The 17,751-nt window shown below is 42.4% G+C and overlaps 27 non-coding genes across 27 annotated transcripts; 19 read left to right on the top strand and 8 right to left on the bottom strand.

Moving 5' to 3' along the window:
• Positions 1 to 348: 348 nt before the first annotated feature.
• Positions 349 to 647, top strand: LOC149964978 (signal recognition particle RNA). The gene has a single exon (XR_016472892.1).
• Positions 648 to 1,287: 640 nt separating this feature from the next.
• Positions 1,288 to 1,586, top strand: LOC149964977 (signal recognition particle RNA). The gene has a single exon (XR_016474456.1).
• Positions 1,587 to 2,224: 638 nt separating this feature from the next.
• On the top strand, positions 2,225 to 2,523 carry LOC149964976 (signal recognition particle RNA). The gene has a single exon (XR_016474445.1).
• Positions 2,524 to 3,161: 638 nt separating this feature from the next.
• On the top strand, positions 3,162 to 3,460 carry LOC149964975 (signal recognition particle RNA). The gene has a single exon (XR_016473815.1).
• A 639-nt stretch (positions 3,461 to 4,099) lies between these two features.
• Positions 4,100 to 4,398, top strand: LOC149964974 (signal recognition particle RNA). Its single transcript, XR_016473176.1, has one exon.
• A 431-nt stretch (positions 4,399 to 4,829) lies between these two features.
• On the bottom strand, positions 4,830 to 4,902 carry TRNAI-UAU (transfer RNA isoleucine (anticodon UAU)). The gene has a single exon. It is a non-coding gene; the product is annotated as a tRNA-Ile (tRNA).
• A 136-nt stretch (positions 4,903 to 5,038) lies between these two features.
• On the top strand, positions 5,039 to 5,337 carry LOC149964972 (signal recognition particle RNA). The gene has a single exon (XR_016473175.1).
• A 431-nt stretch (positions 5,338 to 5,768) lies between these two features.
• TRNAK-UUU (transfer RNA lysine (anticodon UUU)) lies at positions 5,769 to 5,841 on the bottom strand. Its single transcript has one exon. It is a non-coding gene; the product is annotated as a tRNA-Lys (tRNA).
• A 136-nt stretch (positions 5,842 to 5,977) lies between these two features.
• LOC149964970 (signal recognition particle RNA) lies at positions 5,978 to 6,276 on the top strand. Its single transcript, XR_016474434.1, has one exon.
• Positions 6,277 to 6,914: 638 nt separating this feature from the next.
• Positions 6,915 to 7,213, top strand: LOC149964969 (signal recognition particle RNA). Its single transcript, XR_016473182.1, has one exon.
• Positions 7,214 to 7,644: 431 nt separating this feature from the next.
• TRNAI-UAU (transfer RNA isoleucine (anticodon UAU)) lies at positions 7,645 to 7,717 on the bottom strand. The gene has a single exon. It is a non-coding gene; the product is annotated as a tRNA-Ile (tRNA).
• Positions 7,718 to 7,853: 136 nt separating this feature from the next.
• Positions 7,854 to 8,152, top strand: LOC149964967 (signal recognition particle RNA). Its single transcript, XR_016473172.1, has one exon.
• Positions 8,153 to 8,792: 640 nt separating this feature from the next.
• On the top strand, positions 8,793 to 9,091 carry LOC149964966 (signal recognition particle RNA). Its single transcript, XR_016474145.1, has one exon.
• A 431-nt stretch (positions 9,092 to 9,522) lies between these two features.
• On the bottom strand, positions 9,523 to 9,595 carry TRNAL-UAA (transfer RNA leucine (anticodon UAA)). The gene has a single exon. It is a non-coding gene; the product is annotated as a tRNA-Leu (tRNA).
• A 136-nt stretch (positions 9,596 to 9,731) lies between these two features.
• LOC149964964 (signal recognition particle RNA) lies at positions 9,732 to 10,030 on the top strand. Its single transcript, XR_016473239.1, has one exon.
• Positions 10,031 to 10,461: 431 nt separating this feature from the next.
• On the bottom strand, positions 10,462 to 10,534 carry TRNAL-UAA (transfer RNA leucine (anticodon UAA)). Its single transcript has one exon. It is a non-coding gene; the product is annotated as a tRNA-Leu (tRNA).
• A 136-nt stretch (positions 10,535 to 10,670) lies between these two features.
• Positions 10,671 to 10,969, top strand: LOC149964962 (signal recognition particle RNA). The gene has a single exon (XR_016473303.1).
• Positions 10,970 to 11,400: 431 nt separating this feature from the next.
• Positions 11,401 to 11,473, bottom strand: TRNAL-UAA (transfer RNA leucine (anticodon UAA)). The gene has a single exon. It is a non-coding gene; the product is annotated as a tRNA-Leu (tRNA).
• A 136-nt stretch (positions 11,474 to 11,609) lies between these two features.
• On the top strand, positions 11,610 to 11,908 carry LOC149964960 (signal recognition particle RNA). The gene has a single exon (XR_016473238.1).
• A 431-nt stretch (positions 11,909 to 12,339) lies between these two features.
• TRNAL-UAA (transfer RNA leucine (anticodon UAA)) lies at positions 12,340 to 12,412 on the bottom strand. The gene has a single exon. It is a non-coding gene; the product is annotated as a tRNA-Leu (tRNA).
• A 136-nt stretch (positions 12,413 to 12,548) lies between these two features.
• Positions 12,549 to 12,847, top strand: LOC149964958 (signal recognition particle RNA). Its single transcript, XR_016473282.1, has one exon.
• A 431-nt stretch (positions 12,848 to 13,278) lies between these two features.
• Positions 13,279 to 13,351, bottom strand: TRNAL-UAA (transfer RNA leucine (anticodon UAA)). The gene has a single exon. It is a non-coding gene; the product is annotated as a tRNA-Leu (tRNA).
• Positions 13,352 to 13,487: 136 nt separating this feature from the next.
• On the top strand, positions 13,488 to 13,786 carry LOC149964956 (signal recognition particle RNA). The gene has a single exon (XR_016473280.1).
• A 640-nt stretch (positions 13,787 to 14,426) lies between these two features.
• LOC149964955 (signal recognition particle RNA) lies at positions 14,427 to 14,725 on the top strand. Its single transcript, XR_016474143.1, has one exon.
• A 640-nt stretch (positions 14,726 to 15,365) lies between these two features.
• LOC149964954 (signal recognition particle RNA) lies at positions 15,366 to 15,664 on the top strand. The gene has a single exon (XR_016473252.1).
• Positions 15,665 to 16,304: 640 nt separating this feature from the next.
• LOC149964953 (signal recognition particle RNA) lies at positions 16,305 to 16,603 on the top strand. The gene has a single exon (XR_016474136.1).
• A 640-nt stretch (positions 16,604 to 17,243) lies between these two features.
• Positions 17,244 to 17,542, top strand: LOC149964952 (signal recognition particle RNA). Its single transcript, XR_016473606.1, has one exon.
• Positions 17,543 to 17,751: the final 209 nt, after the last annotated feature.

Genomic DNA, 17,751 nt, shown 5'->3' with positions numbered 1-17,751 from the left:
GCGGCTCTACCCCGGACCGTTAAATGATTTGTTTAAGGTTCTCCAGACTAAGAAAATTGAGCGTTTCTCAAAGCGGAAAAGACGTTACATTGCCGTTAGTTATAAAACTGACAACGAATAAAAAATCGCTACATTTACCCGCCCGAACTGGGGCTCGAACCCAGGACCGTTAGGTTAAAAGCCTAACGCTCCACCGACTGAGCTATCCGGGCTCTGCCGTAGTCTATCTTCATGAAAAATGTGGTAATGGACGGGACATTTATTATTTCCAGTTAATATAACATTTTAACCATATTTCGTTAGGGATGTTCTAACGATTGAAAGGTCGCAACTCGAGAAGCGTCGTTGACTGGGAGGAGTGGCGTCCTCTTGTAATCCAGCGTCTTGGAAGGCGGAATTCGAGGATGGTGTGAGGGTGGAGACTCTGATGATCATCACGCTGTGGAGATTTAACGTCCGCACGAAGTTTACCGTCAATATGGTGCGCTTGGGGGAGCTTGAAGTGAACCAGGTTTCTTAACGAGGTACGTAGCGGCTTAGGGCAGAAATGCAGCAAGCAAAATTACCCGCGGAAAACCGTCGTAGGGTTGCGTTTAAGAGCAGGGTCTGATTATCAGACCACCCAAGAAAGTCAAACTCGATTCTTTTGGCTTTTGTTTAAACTAACATGAAAAAGAGTTGCTATGAAAAAGAAAAAAACGGGAATATTTTTTGAAAACAAAACTTTTTTTTAAAAATTCCATTATCGCCGACGATAAATAATGTTGGTGACAGTGACCAATTGTCATCTCTATCAATGCCAGACGAACGTCGGTAAATAGTTTAATTTTTGGATTTCGAATTACATAACTTCCGTTTTTTTTCAAGGTCACGAATAAATCCTTAATCAGATCGGCCGAACGTTTCTTAAGTTCAAATTAAAGGAACGACTTTCAAGCTGCGGCTCTACCCCGGACCGTTAAATGATTTGTTTACGGTTCTCCAGACTAAGCAAATTGAGCGTTTCTCAAAGCGGAAAAGACGTTACATTGACGTTAGTTATAAAACTGACAACGAATAAAAAATCGCTACATTTACCCGCCCGAACTGGGGCTCGAACCCAGGACCGTTAGGTTAAAAGCCTAACGCTCCACCGACTGAGCTATCCGGGCTCTGCCGTATTCTATCTTCATGAAAAATGTGGTAATGGACGGGACATTTATTCTCTCCAGTTAATATAACATTTTAACCATATTTCGTTAGGGATGTTCTAACGATTGAAAGGTCGCAACTCGAGAAGCGTCGTTGACTGGGAGGAGTGGCGTCCTCTTGTAATCCAGCGTCTTGGAAGGCGGAATTCGAGGATGGTGTGAGGGTGGAGACTCTGATGATCATCACGCTGTGGAGATTTAACGTCCGCACGAAGTTTACCGTCAATATGGTGCGCTTGGGGGAGCTCGAAGTGAACCAGGTTTCTTAACGAGGTACGTAGCGGCTTAGGGCAGAAATGCAGCAAGCAAAATTACCCGCGGAAAACCGTCGTAGGGTTGCGTTTAAGAGCAGGGTCTGATTATCAGACCACCCAAGAAAGTCAAACTCGATTCTTTTGGCTTTTGTTTAAACTAACATGAAAAAGAGTTGCTATGAAAAAGAAAAAAACGGGAATATTTTTTGAAAACAAAACTTTTTTTAAAAATTCCATTATCGCCGACGATAAATAATGTTGGTGACAGTGACCAATTGTCATCTCTATCAATGCGAGACGAACGTCGGTAAATAGTTTAATTTTTGGATTTCGAATTACATAACTTCCGTTTTTTTCAAGGTCACGAATAAATCCTTAATCAGATCGGCCGAACGTTTCTTAAGTTCAAATTAAAGGAACGACTTTCAAGCTGCGGCTCTACCCCGGACCGTTAAATGATTTGTTTAAGGTTCTCCAGACTAAGCAAATTGAGCGTTTCTCAAAGCGGAAAAGACGTTACATTGCCGTTAGTTATAAAACTGACAACGAATAAAAAATCGCTACATTTACCCGCCCGAACTGGGGCTCGAACCCAGGACCGTTAGTTTAAAAGCCTAACGCTCTACCGACTGAGCTATCCGGGCTCTGCCGTATTCTATCTTCATGAAAAATGTGGTAATGGACGGGACATTTATTCTCTCCAGTTAATATAACATTTTAACCATATTTCGTTAGGGACGTTCTAACGATTGAAAGGTCGCAACTCGAGAAGCGTCGTTGACTGGGAGGAGTGGCGTCCTCTTGTAATCCAGCGTCTTGGAAGGCGGAATTCGAGGATGGTGTGAGGGTGGAGACTCTGATGATCATCACGCTGTGGAGATTTAACGTCCGCACGAAGTTTACCGTCAATATGGTGCGCTTGGGGGAGCTCGAAGTGAACCAGGTTTCTTAACGAGGTACGTAGCGGCTTAGGGCAGAAATGCAGCAAGCAAAATTACCCGCGGAAAACCGTCGTAGGGTTGCGTTTAAGAGCAGGGTCTGATTATCAGACCACCCAAGAAAGTCAAACTCGATTCTTTTGGCTTTTGTTTAAACTAACATGAAAAAGAGTTGCTATGAAAAAGAAAAAAACGGGAATATTTTTTGAAAACAAAACTTTTTTTAAAAATTCCATTATCGCCGACGATAAATAATGTTGGTGACAGTGACCAATTGTCATCTCTATCAATGCGAGACGAACGTCGGTAAATAGTTTAATTTTTGGATTTCGAATTACATAACTTCCGTTTTTTTCAAGGTCACGAATAAATCCTTAATCAGATCGGCCGAACGTTTCTTAAGTTCAAATTAAAGGAACGACTTTCAAGCTGCGGCTCTACCCCGGACCGTTAAATGATTTGTTTAAGGTTCTCCAGACTAAGCAAATTGAGCGTTTCTCAAAGCGGAAAAGACGTTACATTGCCGTTAGTTATAAAACTGACAACGAATAAAAAATCGCTACATTTACCCGCCCGAACTGGGGCTCGAACCCAGGACCGTTAGTTTAAAAGCCTAACGCTCTACCGACTGAGCTATCCGGGCTCTGCCGTATTCTATCTTCATGAAAAATGTGGTAATGGACGGGACATTTATTCTCTCCAGTTAATATAACATTTTAACCATATTTCGTTAGGGACGTTCTAACGATTGAAAGGTCGCAACTCGAGAAGCGTCGTTGACTGGGAGGAGTGGCGTCCTCTTGTAATCCAGCGTCTTGGAAGGCGGAATTCGAGGATGGTGTGAGGGTGGAGACTCTGATGATCATCACGCTGTGGAGATTTAACGTCCGCACGAAGTTTACCGTCAATATGGTGCGCTCGGGGGAGCTCGAAGTGAACCAGATTTCTTAACGAGGTACGTAGCGGCTTAGGGCAGAAATGCAGCAAGCAAAAGTACCCGCGGAAAACCGTCGTAGGGTTGCGTTGAAGAGCAGGGTCTGATTATCAGACCACCCAAGAAAGTCAAACTCGATTCTTTTGGCTTTTGTTTAAACTAACATGAAAAAGAGTTGCTATGAAAAAGAAAAAAACGGGAATATTTTTTGAAAACAAAACTTTTTTTTAAAAATTCCATTATCGCCGACGATAAATAATGTTGGTGACAGTGACCAATTGTCATCTCTATCAATGCCAGACGAACGTCGGTAAATAGTTTAATTTTTGGATTTCGAATTACATAACTTCCGTTTTTTTCAAGGTCACGAATAAATCCTTAATCAGATCGGCCGAACGTTTCTTAAGTTCAAATTAAAGGAACGACTTTCAAGCTGCGGCTCTACCCCGGACCGTTAAATGATTTGTTTAAGGTTCTCCAGACTAAGCAAATTGAGCGTTTCTCAAAGCGGAAAAGACGTTACATTGCCGTTAGTTATAAAACTGACAACGAATAAAAAATCGCTACATTTACCCGCCCGAACTGGGGCTCGAACCCAGGACCGTTAGTTTAAAAGCCTAACGCTCTACCGACTGAGCTATCCGGGCTCTGCCGTATTCTATCTTCATGAAAAATGTGGTAATGGACGGGACATTTATTCTCTCCAGTTAATATAACATTTTAACCATATTTCGTTAGGGACGTTCTAACGATTGAAAGGTCGCAACTCGAGAAGCGTCGTTGACTGGGAGGAGTGGCGTCCTCTTGTAATCCAGCGTCTTGGAAGGCGGAATTCGAGGATGGTGTGAGGGTGGAGACTCTGATGATCATCACGCTGTGGAGATTTAACGTCCGCACGAAGTTTACCGTCAATATGGTGCGCTTGGGGGAGCTCGAAGTGAACCAGGTTTCTTAACGAGGTACGTAGCGGTTTAGGGCAGAAATGCAGCAAGCAAAATTACCCGCGGAAAACCGTCGAAGGGTTGCGTTTAAGAGCAGGGTCTGATTATCAGACCACCCAAGAAAGTCAAACTCGATTCTTTTGGCTTTTGTTTAAACTAACATGAAAAAGAGTTGCTATGAAAAAGAAAAAAACGGGAATATTTTTTGAAAACAAAACTTTTTTTTAAAAATTCCATTATCGCCGACGATAAATAATGTTGGTGACAGTGACCAATTGTCATCTCTATCAATGCCAGACGAACGTCGGTAAATAGTTTAATTTTTGGATTTCGAATTACATAACTTCCGTTTTTTTTCAAGGTCACGAATAAATCCTTAATCAGATCGGCCGAACGTTTCTTAAGTTCAAATTAAAGGAACGACTTTCAAGCTGCGGCTCTACCCCGGACCGTTAAATGATTTGTTTACGGTTCTCCAGACTAAGCAAATTGAGCGTTTCTCAAAGCGGAAAAGACGTTACATTGACGTTAGTTATAAAACTGACAACGAATAAAAAATCGCTACATTTACCCGCCCGAACTGGGGCTCGAACCCAGGACCGTTAGGTTATAAGCCTAACGCTCCACCGACTGAGCTATCCGGGCTCTGCCGTATTCTATCTTCATGAAAAATGTGGTAATGGACGGGACATTTATTCTCTCCAGTTAATATAACATTTTAACCATATTTCGTTAGGGATGTTCTAACGATTGAAAGGTCGCAACTCGAGAAGCGTCGTTGACTGGGAGGAGTGGCGTCCTCTTGTAATCCAGCGTCTTGGAAGGCGGAATTCGAGGATGGTGTGAGGGTGGAGACTCTGATGATCATCACGCTGTGGAGATTTAACGTCCGCACGAAGTTTACCGTCAATATGGTGCGCTTGGGGGAGCTCGAAGTGAACCAGGTTTCTTAACGAGGTACGTAGCGGTTTAGGGCAGAAATGCAGCAAGCAAAATTACCCGCGGAAAACCGTCGAAGGGTTGCGTTTAAGAGCAGGGTCTGATTATCAGACCACCCAAGAAAGTCAAACTCGATTCTTTTGGCTTTTGTTTAAACTAAAATGAAAAAGAGTTGCTATGAAAAAGAAAAAAACGGGAATATTTTTTGAAAACAAAACTTTTTTTTAAAAATTCCATTATCGCCGACGATAAATAATGTTGGTGACAGTGACCAATTGTCATCTCTATCAATGCCAGACGAACGTCGGTAAATAGTTTAATTTTTGGATTTCGAATTACATAACTTCCGTTTTTTTTCAAGGTCACGAATAAATCCTTAATCAGATCGGCCGAACGTTTCTTAAGTTCAAATTAAAGGAACGACTTTCAAGCTGCGGCTCTACCCCGGACCGTTAAATGATTTGTTTACGGTTCTCCAGACTAAGCAAATTGAGCGTTTCTCAAAGCGGAAAAGACGTTACATTGACGTTAGTTATAAAACTGACAACGAATAAAAAATCGCTACATTTACCCGCCCGAACTGGGGCTCGAACCCAGGACCATTAGGTTAAAAGCCTAACGCTCCACCGACTGAGCTATCCGGGCTCTGCCGTATTCTATCTTCATGAAAAATGTGGTAATGGACGGGACATTTATTCTCTCCAGTTAATATAACATTTTAACCATATTTCGTTAGGGATGTTCTAACGATTGAAAGGTCGCAACTCGAGAAGCGTCGTTGACTGGGAGGAGTGGCGTCCTCTTGTAATCCAGCGTCTTGGAAGGCGGAATTCGAGGATGGTGTGAGGGTGGAGACTCTGATGATCATCACGCTGTGGAGATTTAACGTCCGCACGAAGTTTACCGTCAATATGGTGCGCTTGGGGGAGCTCGAAGTGAACCAGGTTTCTTAACGAGGTACGTAGCGGCTTAGGGCAGAAATGCAGCAAGCAAAATTACCCGCGGAAAACCGTCGTAGGGTTGCGTTTAAGAGCAGGGTCTGATTATCAGACCACCCAAGAAAGTCAAACTCGATTCTTTTGGCTTTTGTTTAAACTAACATGAAAAAGAGTTGCTATGAAAAAGAAAAAAACGGGAATATTTTTTGAAAACAAAACTTTTTTTAAAAATTCCATTATCGCCGACGATAAATAATGTTGGTGACAGTGACCAATTGTCATCTCTATCAATGCGAGACGAACGTCGGCAAATAGTTTAATTTTTGGATTTCGAATTACATAACTTCCGTTTTTTTCAAGGTCACGAATAAATCCTTAATCAGATCGGCCGAACGTTTCTTAAGTTCAAATTAAAGGAACGACTTTCAAGCTGCGGCTCTACCCCGGACCGTTAAATGATTTGTTTAAGGTTCTCCAGACTAAGCAAATTGAGCGTTTCTCAAAGCGGAAAAGACGTTACATTGCCGTTAGTTATAAAACTGACAACGAATAAAAAATCGCTACATTTACCCGCCCGAACTGGGGCTCGAACCCAGGACCGTTAGTTTAAAAGCCTAACGCTCTACCGACTGAGCTATCCGGGCTCTGCCGTATTCTATCTTCATGAAAAATGTGGTAATGGACGGGACATTTATTCTCTCCAGTTAATATAACATTTTAACCATATTTCGTTAGGGACGTTCTAACGATTGAAAGGTCGCAACTCGAGAAGCGTCGTTGACTGGGAGGAGTGGCGTCCTCTTGTAATCCAGCGTCTTGGAAGGCGGAATTCGAGGATGGTGTGAGGGTGGAGACTCTGATGATCATCACGCTGTGGAGATTTAACGTCCGCACGAAGTTTACCGTCAATATGGTGCGCTCGGGGGAGCTCGAAGTGAACCAGGTTTCTTAACGAGGTACGTAGCGGTTTAGGGCAGAAATGCAGCAAGCAAAATTACCCGCGGAAAACCGTCGAAGGGTTGCGTTTAAGAGCAGGGTCTGATTATCAGACCACCCAAGAAAGTCAAACTCGATTCTTTTGGCTTTTGTTTAAACTAACATGAAAAAGAGTTGCTATGAAAAAGAAAAAAACGGGAATATTTTTTGAAAACAAAACTTTTTTTTAAAAATTCCATTATCGCCGACGATAAATAATGTTGGTGACAGTGACCAATTGTCATCTCTATCAATGCCAGACGAACGTCGGTAAATAGTTTAATTTTTGGATTTCGAATTACATAACTTCCGTTTTTTTTCAAGGTCACGAATAAATCCTTAATCAGATCGGCCGAACGTTTCTTAAGTTCAAATTAAAGGAACGACTTTCAAGCTGCGGCTCTACCCCGGACCGTTAAATGATTTGTTTACGGTTCTCCAGACTAAGCAAATTGAGCGTTTCTCAAAGCGGAAAAGACGTTACATTGACGTTAGTTATAAAACTGACAACGAATAAAAAATCGCTACATTTACCCGCCCGAACTGGGGCTCGAACCCAGGACCGTTAGGTTATAAGCCTAACGCTCCACCGACTGAGCTATCCGGGCTCTGCCGTATTCTATCTTCATGAAAAATGTGGTAATGGACGGGACATTTATTCTCTCCAGTTAATATAACATTTTAACCATATTTCGTTAGGGATGTTCTAACGATTGAAAGGTCGCAACTCGAGAAGCGTCGTTGACTGGGAGGAGTGGCGTCCTCTTGTAATCCAGCGTCTTGGAAGGCGGAATTCGAGGATGGTGTGAGGGTGGAGACTCTGATGATCATCACGCTGTGGAGATTTAACGTCCGCACGAAGTTTACCGTCAATATGGTGCGCTTGGGGGAGCTCGAAGTGAACCAGGTTTCTTAACGAGGTACGTAGCGGTTTAGGGCAGAAATGCAGCAAGCAAAATTACCCGCGGAAAACCGTCGAAGGGTTGCGTTTAAGAGCAGGGTCTGATTATCAGACCACCCAAGAAAGTCAAACTCGATTCTTTTGGCTTTTGTTTAAACTAACATGAAAAAGAGTTGCTATGAAAAAGAAAAAAACGGGAATATTTTTTGAAAACAAAACTTTTTTTTAAAAATTCCATTATCGCCGACGATAAATAATGTTGGTGACAGTGACCAATTGTCATCTCTATCAATGCCAGACGAACGTCGGTAAATAGTTTAATTTTTGGATTTCGAATTACATAACTTCCGTTTTTTTTCAAGGTCACGAATAAATCCTTAATCAGATCGGCCGAACGTTTCTTAAGTTCAAATTAAAGGAACGACTTTCAAGCTGCGGCTCTACCCCGGACCGTTAAATGATTTGTTTACGGTTCTCCAGACTAAGCAAATTGAGCGTTTCTCAAAGCGGAAAAGACGTTACATTGACGTTAGTTATAAAACTGACAACGAATAAAAAATCGCTACATTTACCCGCCCGAACTGGGGCTCGAACCCAGGACCGTTAGTTTAAAAGCCTAACGCTCTACCGACTGAGCTATCCGGGCTCTGCCGTATTCTATCTTCATGAAAAATGTGGTAATGGACGGGACATTTATTCTCTCCAGTTAATATAACATTTTAACCATATTTCGTTAGGGACGTTCTAACGATTGAAAGGTCGCAACTCGAGAAGCGTCGTTGACTGGGAGGAGTGGCGTCCACTTGTAATCCAGCGTCTTGGAAGGCGGAATTCGAGGATGGTGTGAGGGTGGAGACTCTGATGATCATCACGCTGTGGAGATTTAACGTCCGCACGAAGTTTACCGTCAATATGGTGCGCTCGGGGGAGCTCGAAGTGAACCAGATTTCTTAACGAGGTACGTAGCGGCTTAGGGCAGAAATGCAGCAAGCAAAAGTACCCGCGGAAAACCGTCGTAGGGTTGCGTTGAAGAGCAGGGTCTGATTATCAGACCACCCAAGAAAGTCAAACTCGATTCTTTTGGCTTTTGTTTAAACTAACATGAAAAAGAGTTGCTATGAAAAAGAAAAAAACGGGAATATTTTTTGAAAACAAAACTTTTTTTTAAAAATTCCATTATCGCCGACGATAAATAATGTTGGTGACAGTGACCAATTGTCATCTCTATCAATGCCAGACGAACGTCGGTAAATAGTTTAATTTTTGGATTTCGAATTACATAACTTCCGTTTTTTTTCAAGGTCACGAATAAATCCTTAATCAGATCGGCCGAACGTTTCTTAAGTTCAAATTAAAGGAACGACTTTCAAGCTGCGGCTCTACCCCGGACCGTTAAATGATTTGTTTACGGTTCTCCAGACTAAGCAAATTGAGCGTTTCTCAAAGCGGAAAAGACGTTACATTGACGTTAGTTATAAAACTGACAACGAATAAAAAATCGCTACATTTACCCGCCCGAACTGGGGCTCGAACCCAGGACCGTTAGGTTTTAAGCCTAACGCTCCACCGACTGAGCTATCCGGGCTCTGCCGTATTCTATCTTCATGAAAAATGTGGTAATGGACGGGACATTTATTCTCTCCAGTTAATATAACATTTTAACCATATTTCGTTAGGGATGTTCTAACGATTGAAAGGTCGCAACTCGAGAAGCGTCGTTGACTGGGAGGAGTGGCGTCCTCTTGAAATCCAGCGTCTTGGAAGGCGGAATTCGAGGATGGTGTGAGGGTGGAGACTCTGATGATCATCACGCTGTGGAGATTTAACGTCCGCACGAAGTTTACCGTCAATATGGTGCGCTTGGGGGAGCTCGAAGTGAACCAGGTTTCTTAACGAGGTACGTAGCGGTTTAGGGCAGAAATGCAGCAAGCAAAATTACCCGCGGAAAACCGTCGAAGGGTTGCGTTTAAGAGCAGGGTCTGATTATCAGACCACCCAAGAAAGTCAAACTCGATTCTTTTGGCTTTTGTTTAAACTAACATGAAAAAGAGTTGCTATGAAAAAGAAAAAAACGGGAATATTTTTTGAAAACAAAACTTTTTTTTAAAAATTCCATTATCGCCGACGATAAATAATGTTGGTGACAGTGACCAATTGTCATCTCTATCAATGCCAGACGAACGTCGGTAAATAGTTTAATTTTTGGATTTCGAATTACATAACTTCCGTTTTTTTTCAAGGTCACGAATAAATCCTTAATCAGATCGGCCGAACGTTTCTTAAGTTCAAATTAAAGGAACGACTTTCAAGCTGCGGCTCTACCCCGGACCGTTAAATGATTTGTTTACGGTTCTCCAGACTAAGCAAATTGAGCGTTTCTCAAAGCGGAAAAGACGTTACATTGACGTTAGTTATAAAACTGACAACGAATAAAAAATCGCTACATTTACCCGCCCGAACTGGGGCTCGAACCCAGGACCGTTAGGTTTTAAGCCTAACGCTCCACCGACTGAGCTATCCGGGCTCTGCCGTATTCTATCTTCATGAAAAATGTGGTAATGGACGGGACATTTATTCTCTCCAGTTAATATAACATTTTAACCATATTTCGTTAGGGATGTTCTAACGATTGAAAGGTCGCAACTCGAGAAGCGTCGTTGACTGGGAGGAGTGGCGTCCTCTTGTAATCCAGCGTCTTGGAAAGCGGAATTCGAGGATGGTGTGACTGTGGAGACTCTGATGATCATCACGCTGTGGAGATTTAACGTCCGCACGAAGTTTACCGTCAATATGGTGCGCTTGGGGGAGCTCGAAGTGAACCAGGTTTCTTAACGAGGTACGTAGCGGTTTAGGGCAGAAATGCAGCAAGCAAAATTACCCGCGGAAAACCGTCGTAGGGTTGCGTTTAAGAGCAGGGTCTGTTTATCAGACCACCCAAGAAAGTCAAACTCGATTCTTTTGGCTTTTGTTTAAACTAACATGAAAAAGAGTTGCTATGAAAAAGAAAAAAACGGGAATATTTTTTGAAAACAAAACTTTTTTTTAAAAATTCCATTATCGCCGACGATAAATAATGTTGGTGACAGTGACCAATTGTCATCTCTATCAATGCCAGACGAACGTCGGTAAATAGTTTAATTTTTGGATTTCGAATTACATAACTTCCGTTTTTTTTCAAGGTCACGAATAAATCCTTAATCAGATCGGCCGAACGTTTCTTAAGTTCAAATTAAAGGAACGACTTTCAAGCTGCGGCTCTACCCCGGACCGTTAAATGATTTGTTTACGGTTCTCCAGACTAAGCAAATTGAGCGTTTCTCAAAGCGGAAAAGACGTTACATTGACGTTAGTTATAAAACTGACAACGAATAAAAAATCGCTACATTTACCCGCCCGAACTGGGGCTCGAACCCAGGACCGTTAGGTTTTAAGCCTAACGCTCCACCGACTGAGCTATCCGGGCTCTGCCGTATTCTATCTTCATGAAAAATGTGGTAATGGACGGGACATTTATTCTCTCCAGTTAATATAACATTTTAACCATATTTCGTTAGGGATGTTCTAACGATTGAAAGGTCGCAACTCGAGAAGCGTCGTTGACTGGGAGGAGTGGCGTCCTCTTGAAATCCAGCGTCTTGGAAGGCGGAATTCGAGGATGGTGTGAGGGTGGAGACTCTGATGATCATCACGCTGTGGAGATTTAACGTCCGCACGAAGTTTACCGTCAATATGGTGCGCTTGGGGGAGCTCGAAGTGAACCAGGTTTCTTAACGAGGTACGTAGCGGTTTAGGGCAGAAATGCAGCAAGCAAAATTACCCGCGGAAAACCGTCGAAGGGTTGCGTTTAAGAGCAGGGTCTGATTATCAGACCACCCAAGAAAGTCAAACTCGATTCTTTTGGCTTTTGTTTAAACTAACATGAAAAAGAGTTGCTATGAAAAAGAAAAAAACGGGAATATTTTTTGAAAACAAAACTTTTTTTTAAAAATTCCATTATCGCCGACGATAAATAATGTTGGTGACAGTGACCAATTGTCATCTCTATCAATGCCAGACGAACGTCGGTAAATAGTTTAATTTTTGGATTTCGAATTACATAACTTCCGTTTTTTTTCAAGGTCACGAATAAATCCTTAATCAGATCGGCCGAACGTTTCTTAAGTTCAAATTAAAGGAACGACTTTCAAGCTGCGGCTCTACCCCGGACCGTTAAATGATTTGTTTACGGTTCTCCAGACTAAGCAAATTGAGCGTTTCTCAAAGCGGAAAAGACGTTACATTGACGTTAGTTATAAAACTGACAACGAATAAAAAATCGCTACATTTACCCGCCCGAACTGGGGCTCGAACCCAGGACCGTTAGGTTTTAAGCCTAACGCTCCACCGACTGAGCTATCCGGGCTCTGCCGTATTCTATCTTCATGAAAAATGTGGTAATGGACGGGACATTTATTCTCTCCAGTTAATATAACATTTTAACCATATTTCGTTAGGGATGTTCTAACGATTGAAAGGTCGCAACTCGAGAAGCGTCGTTGACTGGGAGGAGTGGCGTCCTCTTGTAATCCAGCGTCTTGGAAAGCGGAATTCGAGGATGGTGTGACTGTGGAGACTCTGATGATCATCACGCTGTGGAGATTTAACGTCCGCACGAAGTTTACCGTCAATATGGTGCGCTTGGGGGAGCTCGAAGTGAACCAGGTTTCTTAACGAGGTACGTAGCGGTTTAGGGCAGAAATGCAGCAAGCAAAATTACCCGCGGAAAACCGTCGTAGGGTTGCGTTTAAGAGCAGGGTCTGTTTATCAGACCACCCAAGAAAGTCAAACTCGATTCTTTTGGCTTTTGTTTAAACTAACATGAAAAAGAGTTGCTATGAAAAAGAAAAAAACGGGAATATTTTTTGAAAACAAAACTTTTTTTTAAAAATTCCATTATCGCCGACGATAAATAATGTTGGTGACAGTGACCAATTGTCATCTCTATCAATGCCAGACGAACGTCGGTAAATAGTTTAATTTTTGGATTTCGAATTACATAACTTCCGTTTTTTTTCAAGGTCACGAATAAATCCTTAATCAGATCGGCCGAACGTTTCTTAAGTTCAAATTAAAGGAACGACTTTCAAGCTGCGGCTCTACCCCGGACCGTTAAATGATTTGTTTACGGTTCTCCAGACTAAGCAAATTGAGCGTTTCTCAAAGCGGAAAAGACGTTACATTGACGTTAGTTATAAAACTGACAACGAATAAAAAATCGCTACATTTACCCGCCCGAACTGGGGCTCGAACCCAGGACCGTTAGGTTTTAAGCCTAACGCTCCACCGACTGAGCTATCCGGGCTCTGCCGTATTCTATCTTCATGAAAAATGTGGTAATGGACGGGACATTTATTCTCTCCAGTTAATATAACATTTTAACCATATTTCGTTAGGGATGTTCTAACGATTGAAAGGTCGCAACTCGAGAAGCGTCGTTGACTGGGAGGAGTGGCGTCCTCTTGTAATCCAGCGTCTTGGAAAGCGGAATTCGAGGATGGTGTGACTGTGGAGACTCTGATGATCATCACGCTGTGGAGATTTAACGTCCGCACGAAGTTTACCGTCAATATGGTGCGCTTGGGGGAGCTCGAAGTGAACCAGGTTTCTTAACGAGGTACGTAGCGGTTTAGGGCAGAAATGCAGCAAGCAAAATTACCCGCGGAAAACCGTCGTAGGGTTGCGTTTAAGAGCAGGGTCTGTTTATCAGACCACCCAAGAAAGTCAAACTCGATTCTTTTGGCTTTTGTTTAAACTAACATGAAAAAGAGTTGCTATGAAAAAGAAAAAAACGGGAATATTTTTTGAAAACAAAACTTTTTTTTAAAAATTCCATTATCGCCGACGATAAATAATGTTGGTGACAGTGACCAATTGTCATCTCTATCAATGCCAGACGAACGTCGGTAAATAGTTTAATTTTTGGATTTCGAATTACATAACTTCCGTTTTTTTTCAAGGTCACGAATAAATCCTTAATCAGATCGGCCGAACGTTTCTTAAGTTCAAATTAAAGGAACGACTTTCAAGCTGCGGCTCTACCCCGGACCGTTAAATGATTTGTTTACGGTTCTCCAGACTAAGCAAATTGAGCGTTTCTCAAAGCGGAAAAGACGTTACATTGACGTTAGTTATAAAACTGACAACGAATAAAAAATCGCTACATTTACCCGCCCGAACTGGGGCTCGAACCCAGGACCGTTAGTTTAAAAGCCTAACGCTCTACCGACTGAGCTATCCGGGCTCTGCCGTATTCTATCTTCATGAAAAATGTGGTAATGGACGGGACATTTATTCTCTCCAGTTAATATAACATTTTAACCATATTTCGTTAGGGACGTTCTAACGATTGAAAGGTCGCAACTCGAGAAGCGTCGTTGACTGGGAGGAGTGGCGTCCACTTGTAATCCAGCGTCTTGGAAGGCGGAATTCGAGGATGGTGTGAGGGTGGAGACTCTGATGATCATCACGCTGTGGAGATTTAACGTCCGCACGAAGTTTACCGTCAATATGGTGCGCTCGGGGGAGCTCGAAGTGAACCAGATTTCTTAACGAGGTACGTAGCGGCTTAGGGCAGAAATGCAGCAAGCAAAAGTACCCGCGGAAAACCGTCGTAGGGTTGCGTTGAAGAGCAGGGTCTGATTATCAGACCACCCAAGAAAGTCAAACTCGATTCTTTTGGCTTTTGTTTAAACTAACATGAAAAAGAGTTGCTATGAAAAAGAAAAAAACGGGAATATTTTTTGAAAACAAAACTTTTTTTTAAAAATTCCATTATCGCCGACGATAAATAATGTTGGTGACAGTGACCAATTGTCATCTCTATCAATGCCAGACGAACGTCGGTAAATAGTTTAATTTTTGGATTTCGAATTACATAACTTCCGTTTTTTTTCAAGGTCACGAATAAATCCTTAATCAGATCGGCCGAACGTTTCTTAAGTTCAAATTAAAGGAACGACTTTCAAGCTGCGGCTCTACCCCGGACCGTTAAATGATTTGTTTACGGTTCTCCAGACTAAGCAAATTGAGCGTTTCTCAAAGCGGAAAAGACGTTACATTGACGTTAGTTATAAAACTGACAACGAATAAAAAATCGCTACATTTACCCGCCCGAACTGGGGCTCGAACCCAGGACCGTTAGGTTAAAAGCCTAACGCTCCACCGACTGAGCTATCCGGGCTCTGCCGTATTCTATCTTCATGAAAAATGTGGTAATGGACGGGACATTTATTCTCTCCAGTTAATATAACATTTTAACCATATTTCGTTAGGGATGTTCTAACGATTGAAAGGTCGCAACTCGAGAAGCGTCGTTGACTGGGAGGAGTGGCGTCCACTTGTAATCCAGCGTCTTGGAAGGCGGAATTCGAGGATGGTGTGAGGGTGGAGACTCTGATGATCATCACGCTGTGGAGATTTAACGTCCGCACGAAGTTTACCGTCAATATGGTGCGCTTGGGGGAGCTCGAAGTGAACCAGGTTTCTTAACGAGGTACGTAGCGGTTTAGGGCAGAAATGCAGCAAGCAAAATTACCCGCGGAAAACCGTCGAAGGGTTGCGTTTAAGAGCAGGGTCTGATTATCAGACCACCCAAGAAAGTCAAACTCGATTCTTTTGGCTTTTGTTTAAACTAACATGAAAAAGAGTTGCTATGAAAAAGAAAAAAACGGGAATATTTTTTGAAAACAAAACTTTTTTTTAAAAATTCCATTATCGCCGACGATAAATAATGTTGGTGACAGTGACCAATTGTCATCTCTATCAATGCCAGACGAACGTCGGTAAATAGTTTAATTTTTGGATTTCGAATTACATAACTTCCGTTTTTTTTCAAGGTCACGAATAAATCCTTAATCAGATCGGCCGAACGTTTCTTAAGTTCAAATTAAAGGAACGACTTTCAAGCTGCGGCTCTACCCCGGACCGTTAAATGATTTGTTTACGGTTCTCCAGACTAAGCAAATTGAGCGTTTCTCAAAGCGGAAAAGACGTTACATTGACGTTAGTTATAAAACTGACAACGAATAAAAAATCGCTACATTTACCCGCCCGAACTGGGGCTCGAACCCAGGACCGTTAGTTTAAAAGCCTAACGCTCTACCGACTGAGCTATCCGGGCTCTGCCGTATTCTATCTTCATGAAAAATGTGGTAATGGACGGGACATTTATTCTCTCCAGTTAATATAACATTTTAACCATATTTCGTTAGGGACGTTCTAACGATTGAAAGGTCGCAACTCGAGAAGCGTCGTTGACTGGGAGGAGTGGCGTCCACTTGTAATCCAGCGTCTTGGAAGGCGGAATTCGAGGATGGTGTGAGGGTGGAGACTCTGATGATCATCACGCTGTGGAGATTTAACGTCCGCACGAAGTTTACCGTCAATATGGTGCGCTCGGGGGAGCTCGAAGTGAACCAGATTTCTTAACGAGGTACGTAGCGGCTTAGGGCAGAAATGCAGCAAGCAAAAGTACCCGCGGAAAACCGTCGTAGGGTTGCGTTGAAGAGCAGGGTCTGATTATCAGACCACCCAAGAAAGTCAAACTCGATTCTTTTGGCTTTTGTTTAAACTAACATGAAAAAGAGTTGCTATGAAAAAGAAAAAAACGGGAATATTTTTTGAAAACAAAACTTTTTTTTAAAAATTCCATTATCGCCGACGATAAATAATGTTGGTGACAGTGACCAATTGTCATCTCTATCAATGCCAGACGAACGTCGGTAAATAGTTTAATTTTTGGATTTCGAATTACATAACTTCCGTTTTTTTTCAAGGTCACGAATAAATCCTTAATCAGATCGGCCGAACGTTTCTTAAGTTCAAATTAAAGGAACGACTTTCAAGCTGCGGCTCTACCCCGGACCGTTAAATGATTTGTTTACGGTTCTCCAGACTAAGCAAATTGAGCGTTTCTCAAAGCGGAAAAGACGTTACATTGACGTTAGTTATAAAACTGACAACGAATAAAAAATCGCTACATTTACCCGCCCGAACTGGGGCTCGAACCCAGGACCGTTAGGTTAAAAGCCTAACGCTCCACCGACTGAGCTATCCGGGCTCTGCCGTATTCTATCTTCATGAAAAATGTGGTAATGGACGGGACATTTATTCTCTCCAGTTAATATAACATTTTAACCATATTTCGTTAGGGATGTTCTAACGATTGAAAGGTCGCAACTCGAGAAGCGTCGTTGACTGGGAGGAGTGGCGTCCTCTTGTAATCCAGCGTCTTGGAAGGCGGAATTCGAGGATGGTGTGAGGGTGGAGACTCTGATGATCATCACGCTGTGGAGATTTAACGTCCGCACGAAGTTTACCGTCAATATGGTGCGCTTGGGGGAGCTCGAAGTGAACCAGGTTTCTTAACGAGGTACGTAGCGGCTTAGGGCAGAAATGCAGCAAGCAAAAGTACCCGCGGAAAACCGTCGTAGGGTTGCGTTGAAGAGCAGGGTCTGATTATCAGACCACCCAAGAAAGTCAAACTCGATTCTTTTGGCTTTTGTTTAAACTAACATGAAAAAGAGTTGCTATGAAAAAGAAAAAAACGGGAATATTTTTTGAAAACAAAACTTTTTTTAAAAAATTCCATTATCGCCGACGATAAATAATGTTGGTGACAGTGACCAATTGTCATCTCTATCAATGCCAGACGAACGTCGGTAAATAGTTTAATTTTTGGATTTCGAATTACATAACTTCGGG

This window comes from Leiobunum rupestre, chromosome 1 (assembly GCF_980474605.1).
Source record: "Leiobunum rupestre chromosome 1, qqLeiRupe1.1.hap1, whole genome shotgun sequence".
Classification (NCBI taxonomy): domain Eukaryota; kingdom Metazoa; phylum Arthropoda; class Arachnida; order Opiliones; family Sclerosomatidae; genus Leiobunum; species Leiobunum rupestre.
This window is presented reverse-complemented; position numbering and strand designations above follow the sequence as displayed.